The sequence below is a fragment of the Wolffia australiana genome, chromosome 2 (assembly GCF_029677425.1).
Source record: "Wolffia australiana isolate 7733 chromosome 2, ASM2967742v1".
Classification (NCBI taxonomy): domain Eukaryota; kingdom Viridiplantae; phylum Streptophyta; class Magnoliopsida; order Alismatales; family Araceae; genus Wolffia; species Wolffia australiana.
Window position 1 is genome coordinate 24,976,150 of NC_135836.1, and position 8,933 is coordinate 24,985,082.

Here is an 8,933-nt window from a genome sequence, read left to right on the forward strand (position 1 = left end):
AAAATTTCTTAATGTGGATAAACATGATCTCAAAAACTAGAAATGTAAGTTTTTATCTGTTTGGAGTCAAAGGCATTTAAAATATGCAGTAAAATGCACATCTTAGACATTTTTATATTCTTCCCTAGAAACAGCTGATAGACCCAAAATGTGTCATGTAATTAGTAAAAATTTAAAGTCATTTTGGGATCATTTTATGTGTATTATCTTCAATTTTTATAAGAATGTTTTATTTCATGCACTAAATAGAGCAAGTGATAAAAAATATATTTTAAGTTCATTTTTATACATGTTTTACGTACTCAATAATTTCTTAGTAAAAATATGTTTAAGTCATTGTAATTTTTGATGCTTTATTTATTATTTCAGTTTTTATTTCTGCAAGGAAGAAGTCAAAGTTGAAGAAAGAAATAGGGGAAATAAAATGAACAAGAAAAAATACACATATACAAATGTTTATTGGGCTGGCTAAGGAGCTGACCAGGCGCATCAGTGCCCAAGCCGTCTGTAGGAGGACGAGCATATGCTCAAGCCCACCCACAGCCAGCGAGGGCCGGCGCCTGGCAGGCAAGCCCAACCAACCACATAGAGTAGCCCACAAAGAGGCCAACAGACATGCCTGATGGATATTATGTGGACGTCAAGCCAATCACACTACCATGTTTATTTAAGTTCATTGAATAAAATATTTACGTTAATTATTATTCAGTGTGATGTTTATAATGAAGTCCATGAATACGTGAACTGACTTGGTGAATTATGATGAGATCATAATACAACAATCACTAGTCTTTAAACATGTATTCTAAATATTCATATTCGATGGATAGTCGAGACAGACATCGAATTATATGGATAGAATAACACTACCTGATCATACTTATAAAATAATTATAGCTGATCATGTGGATATTAGTGTGGCAACACTAAGGACAAATAGTGGGTGCTCTTTGGAGAAATAGTTGACTGAATTGATCCGTACGAATCCCTGAATGGTATTATAACTAAACATCAATCATGTTGATTCATGTTACGGTTGTATAAGTGATCCAGTGACCTTAGACACCAAGGACATCTCGTGAATGGACGACTACATTTTGACTACGACTTACAACCCTCTAATCATGGGATTCAAACAAGTCATAGCTTAGATGTTGTAAGGAGCTCACGTAGATGATTGAGTGGTCAAGACGGGATCATCTGCCCTCGGTATAAGAGGAGATCGATTTAAGGAAGATGATATAGAAAAATCCCTGGCCAGGGTAGTGAGGATATTGGAGAAGGCGTTCTCCAATGATCCCAATTATGCATCAGTACTAATCGAATGATAGATTAGTGTTTGACAATAAACCATACCCTAAGTCTTTTGAGAGTCTCACGCGCATTATGGATTGTCCAGAAATGGTAACCGATGACAGTAAAGGTTCCATGAGAGAGTTCAACACTACTCGGTATCTTCTAGAGCACAAGGTGTAGCTTGGCACCCCATGGGTTGGAAACTTAACCTATTGATTGGGTTAAATCGATCCTTATTTAATTAATCTATATGTTGATATGGTTAATTAATGAGGTTGGTCAATAATTGTTATTAGGCCATTAAAGTTATTAAGTAAAATGATACATGGGCCTAGAGGGTCACATGCACAAGGTCATAAGGGCATTGGTGGATACATTTTACTTTGTAGAGTTTTTAAGAAAAACCTTTAGTGAAATATAAAGAGGGTACGGGCTCCCATTTTAAGCACCCATGCAAGCCTGATTTGAGATCTCTCCCTTTCTCCACTCTCTTCTCCACTCATCCAAGGAGAGTGCCTTCATGGTGAGAAGATCTTCTAGATTTTCAAGAAGAGTTGAAGAAGGAGACGTGGAAATCCAAGCGTCGAGTGATCGCGTGGATACTTCTAGAGGCCAGACGCGTGAACGGCTTCAGAATGATCTCGGAGCGACAAGGTTAAGGGTGGAATGAGTTCCCCAAAAGGTACATTCGATGTTTTATTTAGAAGATTGATTGTGAATTGGTCGACACGCTTCCGCATCGGTGGAATCATGTCTTCTATGGACAAAGCAAGGCACAAAACACAACAAGGCCCACTCAGACCCATAGTGATTATCATTTTGCGCACTCAAGAGGTATATGATTTTAATTCAATTGAGAATACATTTCCAAGAATATAAAGCCCTTCAGATTTCAAGTATTTTCGATATGGGATTGAAATCCCATAATCTATTTTAGATTCATAGCCACCCAGTGACCAAGCGATCGTGGCCCAACGGGCCGCGATCTGATCACATTTAAAAGGAAAAGCATGCCCGCGCTTTGAGCCGAGCTGGCCCGAAACCTGTGTCATTTCAAACTAATTTTAAATAGGCGGATATGATTTCACCTGTATTTTCCAATATTCGGCCCACCATCCATTATTGTCGGGTAGAAAAAGGGCAAACAATACTCGGGTCCCCCAAGTACATGATAAACTAAAATGAGGAAATATCATGACAGATCTTTTTCACAAGTAATCACTAACCCATCAAATCAGACTCAATCAATTTCATGAACTGAACGAAATGCAGATACATGACCTAATATGATATGATCGAATATAATATGTTATAACTAACTAATATGAAATAATGTTAAGTAATAAACAAGGATAGCACGAAAAATAAAGTAAAATGTACAAAATAATCCTACAATAGAATATAAAAATTTTACTTCCACATCATATGTTATAATTTGTTATCAAAGAATTTCATAAAATACAATCAAATGACAGGGACAAAGAGCATCGGATGACATATGATACCGTATGATAGAATCTTAAACCCTAGTATTTCATACAATTCTATATTATAGCGAAAGTTATCACACAATAGGAAACAAAATGTGATTATATGCCCTAAAAATATATGATTATATGAAAGAATAAAATATGCTATATTATAGTATAATATGTGATGATATGATATGATAAATTATAATATGATATGATATAACATAATATGACATCAATATAATATGATATGATATGTTACAATATAATATCATATAAACTGATAGAATATAATATCACAAAATATGATATGCTATGAAATGATATAGCATGATATGATATGATATGGTATGATATGATATGAGACGGTATGATATAATATGGTATGATATGGTATGAAATGATAAGATGTGGTATGATATGATATGATGTGCTATGATATGATCTAATATGATATGATATGATCTAATATGTTATGATATGATATGATATGATATGATATAATATGATATGATATATTACGAAATGGTATGATATGATATGTTAGGAATTATTATGATATGGTACGATATAATATGATTTGATATAATATGATATGATATGCTATGGTATGATATGATATGATATGATATGATATGGTATGGTATTAAATGATAAAACATGATATGTTATAATATGGTATGATATGGTATAATATTTTATAAGCTGATTTGATGGGTTAGTGACTATTCGTGACAAAGATCTGTCATAGCGTTTCCACTTTGTAGTTTATCATGTACTTTGGGGACCCGAGCAGTGTTTGCCCTTCCTCCACCCAACATCAATGGATGGTGAGCTGAATATTGGAAAATAGATTTCTACTATCTGTCTTAACCGATCCCCATGTATCTGATATTGGTTAGTACAATATCAATATCTGGTATTCTTACATGTTCGATTTAGGCAACTTACCCTATCTGCTGGGATGGCCGATGAAGACAGAAAGCAGAGTTGGATATTTTTGGATTGCCGACATGATATTAACATCAGATTTCATATAACTTATTTAAGACTTAGGAATAATTTGAATAATATGTAATTTATTTTTTGTGAACTTCCACCCAGTGTCGCCTCTCGGGCAGAGATCGAAGACCTTCAAGAGACTGAAGACCTTCGCATGGTGCCTAAAGGCATCTATAATCATACGGATTGGTCATCGTAGATTACTCCACCCCAATTGGTACTGGGTAGTATGCATGCGAACTATGTCATGAGAAGAACCCACAAAACTTAGAAGAAAGCGATTAAGCAACAAACAGACATGGAAATTTCAAGTCTTGTCTCCCTTCATGGCTGATTAACCCGAAATGAAACGCGAAGCTTATACATATTATAAAGTCCAATTTGGCATCATTTTATTGATCTTACGTTCATTTCTATATGATTCTCATTTCATATATTAAGAGGGGTATTAGTTGAAAACAACACTTTTTATAATAACGCCTTATAAGATTTACCAGTCCATTAATTCTCATTGAAAATAAGTTTATATATGATTAAAATATGTTGTCATATACTGCAGTGCTGAAGTCAAATTTAAGGAAAACAAAAAGGAAACAAAACAATGGTATCCAAGAAGGAAACAACAAAACTATCTTGTGTTTTTAACGAGTGCCAGCAACAGAGCACTTCAAGAGTCGCGACGCTCCAGGCCGCTTGATAATCTCAAATATAGGGTTTGAACTTTTCATTTGTATTTTTTAGGATATTCAGAAAAAATATATAAACCTACACTCACTTGGTAATCTAAGCTAGTGATGACTACGGATCGTCCCTACAAGAAACGACGATTAAGGATTTAATATTCTTAACATGGTGATTATCGAGATGAGAAGCGATATGTGCCAAATACAAATCACGTGAGGAGAAAACACGAGGCGAGATAGTGATATTAAGTTGAGGAGAGTAGTCAGTAGACAGTGATAACTTGGCTTTGTGAAGGTTGAGTGAATGCGAGAATGAAATAACGATGATCCGAAGAGTGACGATAGCGGGGTAGAGAACGAGGCATATACTATAACTGACGAGTAAGTTAACAATGAGGCGATGATACGAAGGTGATAAGATGTGAATTGGGGACTGTATGGAGGTGATGTGATGGCGAGATGTGGCAGCTAAAGCGACATAGGCTACCGACGATGTCGAGAAAGAACAGTGTAAGGCGAAGGTGCTTACCGTAGATCCGTACGTTCTGCCAGGATCACCACAATTTGCGAGTGCATGTAGGCTCCCCCACTTCTCTGTTGCGCCTTCCCACGCCCAAGACACCAAGAACACACTTGATGGATCTAAACAACTCGCTATCTTTCAATCAGCCCACGTGAGTAGGAAGCAAGTTTAAGTACGGTTTTGACAGTCATCCACAAATTTATTTATAGATCAGAGGGTATGGATGGAAAGAGGGGTGAAGACGATGCATCCTTGAAACTTTGAGCTCAATAGGCCCCATGGATTGTCAGGTACTGTGCTTTGAAGTTGGAGCAATCTTGGTTGTCCGTTTTTTCTCTCTCCTCATCATCGGGGATGAAACTTCCTCTTCTTTCGCCTTCATCCAATCGCCAGAGATTAATCACGGGGTGATTGCCTCATCTTCCACAATCACGTGTTCCAATAATCCCACGTGTACCTGTTACAGAAAAGAAAAAAATAGCTCCTTTTCTCTTAATGCTTAATCCTGATGTGACGACGCATTGCCGAGCCCACATCACTTTCTCTATCTATTTCTTTATTTATTAGTGAATTACACGGTGACACATATCACTCACATCAGAAGGAGGGGAAGATTCACCGATGATTGTCTGGCGTGGCGTGCATTTCCCTGCGCTGCATCAGGATCTAAATCATGTTTTCATTAATCATGGAGGCACACATGCGCCACGTGTACCGCCACAGTTTTTGACTTTTCTTCTATGAGTTTTTTATTATAAATATTCTCGATCTGAGAATCACATTTATCGTGATTTAAAATGTCTCAACGAATAAAGTGCATTCGATGTCAAATAATGATTGGCGCATTGTGGCATCGCGATTAGTGATGCTACAACTGCACCTTTTCGTGACTATTAGTGCACATAATCATTTTGAATTCTCGTGGTTGGTCGTCACTTAACAAATCGAATGGAAACACGTGGCGGCGCATATTCAAGCCGAAAACTATATTAATAAATGAAGACATGTCAATCAATCAAGATATATTAATCAATCATCAGAAAACAAATACTAAGTCATAAATATAATAAATATATATTTTGACATAGTAAATTCATATCTCCCTGAATATAAGTTCATAGTTCATAAAAATAGGTTTAAATAAGTTCCTTAAGGATACGATGTCGAAGAAATCCTCACAAAATACGGGTAAATCCACAAAATTCAGAATATCGCCTTCAAAATGGGTTTAATTATTCAAAGGTTGATAACACACATTCCTGTCCACTTTAATGCATAAAAAATGGAAATTTACCAGAACTAACCCAATTACTTACATGTTGTCAGCTCCCCAACTTAATTCATCGCCAGTCCCTCATCAATGGCATTGAATTATCCTTGGATTGTTCACTCATCTTGTGATTCTAGAAACTTGGGCACAAAGTATTTATGATATCAGGTACACCTCTGAGTATGAATATCTCCATGCACTGCTAGAATGCAAATGATGAACTCCCTCATATTTTTGGAAAGGGCTGGTGGTCGTGATGAGGGAAGCATACTTCTCTCCGGGTATGATACTACAATCAAGGTGATGCGGCCTCTCACCTTCCGATCTAGGTCAATCTCTCACTCGTAGTGGCTACTTAACCTTTGAAATTCCCTACTAACCTTCCCCCCGCTCAAAAGTAAAAGATGAACATTCTTCTCGTCTTGTTTCACCCCATAAGATACAACTGTGTACCAATGAAACATGGTTGGTGAAGCTTCCAATTAACTAAGGGTAAAGAAATAAGAGATGGGTTGATGGCTCAAAGGAACATCAAGAGGTGTACTCAATCCACTACTGGAGCCTAACTTCTATGCCCATACTTCTAGGACTTAAGGTGGATCGACTTTCCAAGTTGGGGTTAAATTAAATCGACGAAGATAATTGAAAAAAAGATGATGGCTTTTTTTATAAAAACAATTTACCCCAACTTGAACGGATTCCTCACTCAGAAAGCATCAAGGATCTGCATCTTCCCACTAAAAATGTGCATTCTCCCCTGTGCGAGAAATAGAATATTAGGGGAAGAAATGTCAAACCGTGATTCGTATGACCAATCAGTTGATGTTACTGTTCTTGGATCCTTGTGCTCAGTACGCTTCCCTCCTCATTAGTCTCCTGTTAAACCAAAAATGTGTATATAGAGGTAGGTAATGAGATCAAATGGCTAGTTTAATAGCCAATTATTTAGAAAAAAAATTAATTTTAAGGGTGAACAAAATAAGTAGAGAAGCAAACTTGTGAATTGAACTTAATTTGATGATGCAAGATTAAATACCTGATTCATCATGAAGTGAAGGTATATTGCAGCTTCCATAAGTTGAGGTTCTAGTTCCATGTACGGATTCAATCTTTGTTGATTTACTTGAAACTATCAACCTATCTTTGGATCTGAAATCAAAACAGCTCGATAATCAAATAGTTCAATGATAACAAATGGTCCATCCCGTCTTCTCCTGAATCTAAAGCCCGACTTTTCGACTTTAGCAGAAATTTCTTCTGTTCAACTTGTTATCATTAACGGCCTTCATTTTTTGCCCTATTGATCACCAGGTTCTCGTGCATCTTGTTACTTAAGTCTATAAGCTCTTGAATCTGCAACATACGATTTTTCCCTTCATCTGCCATAGCGAGATTTAACTTCTTAATTTCCTGAGAAGCTCGCTGTTCAATCTCAACAGGAAGATGACGTGTCTTTCCAAAGGTTAGCCTATAAGGGGACATCCGGATGGGTCCTTTATAAGCTGTTCTATATGACAAGAAATTATCCGATAATCTTTCGCTCCAATCTTTACCATCCGGTCGTATAATCATATTTATAATCTTTTTTGACCTGTCTACTACTTACTTCAGTTTGGCCATTAGCTTGAGGATGGTACGGAGTGGTACTCCATACCTCTTAAGTAAATATGTAATATGATAATTGTTAAAATGGGGTCTACCATCACTAATTATTGCTCTTGGCCATACAAATCTAGAGAATACATACTGAGTCAAAATTTTCAGTACTACTTTATGATCATTTGTCCGAGTGGGAATTGCCTCAACCCACTTGGACACATCATCCACAAGTACGATTATATACTCATGTCCAAAATATGCTGGAAAGGGTCCCATAAAATCTGTGCCCAAGAAATCACAAATTTTAATTTCTTTAATCGGTCTTGAGGGCATGTCACCATTCCCTTTTTGATTGATCATGGCTTGACATTTTAGACAACTTTTGGAAAAATCATATAATGTATCCCTGACATAAAGATTAAAATGATTAAGTCTATGTAGAATAACATTTTAAGCTCTCTGCATATGTTTTTTAAATGAAAACTTCCAAGATACATTTTACAGTTTTTGATAATGTATCCTGGGATAAATTATTTTTTAATTTGATAATTTTATTTTTAGGATTTTGATGGCTTAATATATATAGTACACTTATTTTAGGTGTGTTTTGAATTTCATGGGTTTCTTAAAATTTGTGAATTTTGTGGGCATGTGAGATTTATTAAAAATGATGGTTGAGAATTAGTAAACTTAAAATCACCATCGCAAATGACTTCCACGGCAAAAACTTGAGGGTAACTTACTCTGTCTCCTCAATATATCTCCTCTGATACATGAATAGACATCTAAAGATGTGAAAATAACTCCCGAATTCCTCATCCTATATTAGGGAGAGCGCAAGAAAGTATGTTTGAGAGCCATTAAGCTTTTTTGGTGCTTGTGGGTGATCAAAGTTAGACGACAAAAGAAATCTGCAGAAGACAAGCATATACGGTGAGTTTTTTGCCGTTATGTCAGCATCTTCTTCGCGATGCCCGTCTTTGATTATCCATCCACATAAATATATATGTGTATATAATTACATATATATACATATTTATATACACACACATATATATATATATATATATATACATAAATATACATTA